Raw genomic sequence first — 507 nt, 5'->3', positions numbered from 1 at the left:
ATGCAAGTAATAATTAAACCGCCACTCCTGGAAACAGGACAGGAAGAAATACACAAAAGAAAGCCGGCAAACTCCCACGATAGGGAAAAATTGCAAAATAAATGAAAGGTCCAAAAAGTCAAAAGAAATCCACAAAACAAACAGAAAGAGAGACAAATGGAAACAAAGTAGAACAAACTCGAAAACTAGGCAAAATGACCAGAAGAGACAAGAAGAAAACACAAACACTTAAGAATTCCCAGAAAACCAGAGGCACAATACATCGCATGGTAATATTAGAAATAATTAAAGAAACCATAGTAAACAAAACACAGGAAATATCACACGAAAAGACCAACAAACTACAAACTTAGACACCAACGACGCAATAGCATAACTAAGAAAGGAAAAGGAAACAACACAGAACCCTACAACCAAAAATTTTACAAACCTTTGAATAAGTCAAACTCGACATCACATCTCTCACAGTACTATAAGAAGACCACAAAATTTCGGGAGCACGGAACT

Source organism: Ceratina calcarata, unplaced genomic scaffold (genome assembly GCF_001652005.2).
Source record: "Ceratina calcarata isolate Rehan_Ccalc_2016 unplaced genomic scaffold, ASM165200v1 scaffold520.2, whole genome shotgun sequence".
Lineage (NCBI taxonomy): Eukaryota > Metazoa > Arthropoda > Insecta > Hymenoptera > Apidae > Ceratina > Ceratina calcarata.
Note: the sequence above shows the minus strand (reverse complement) of the source record.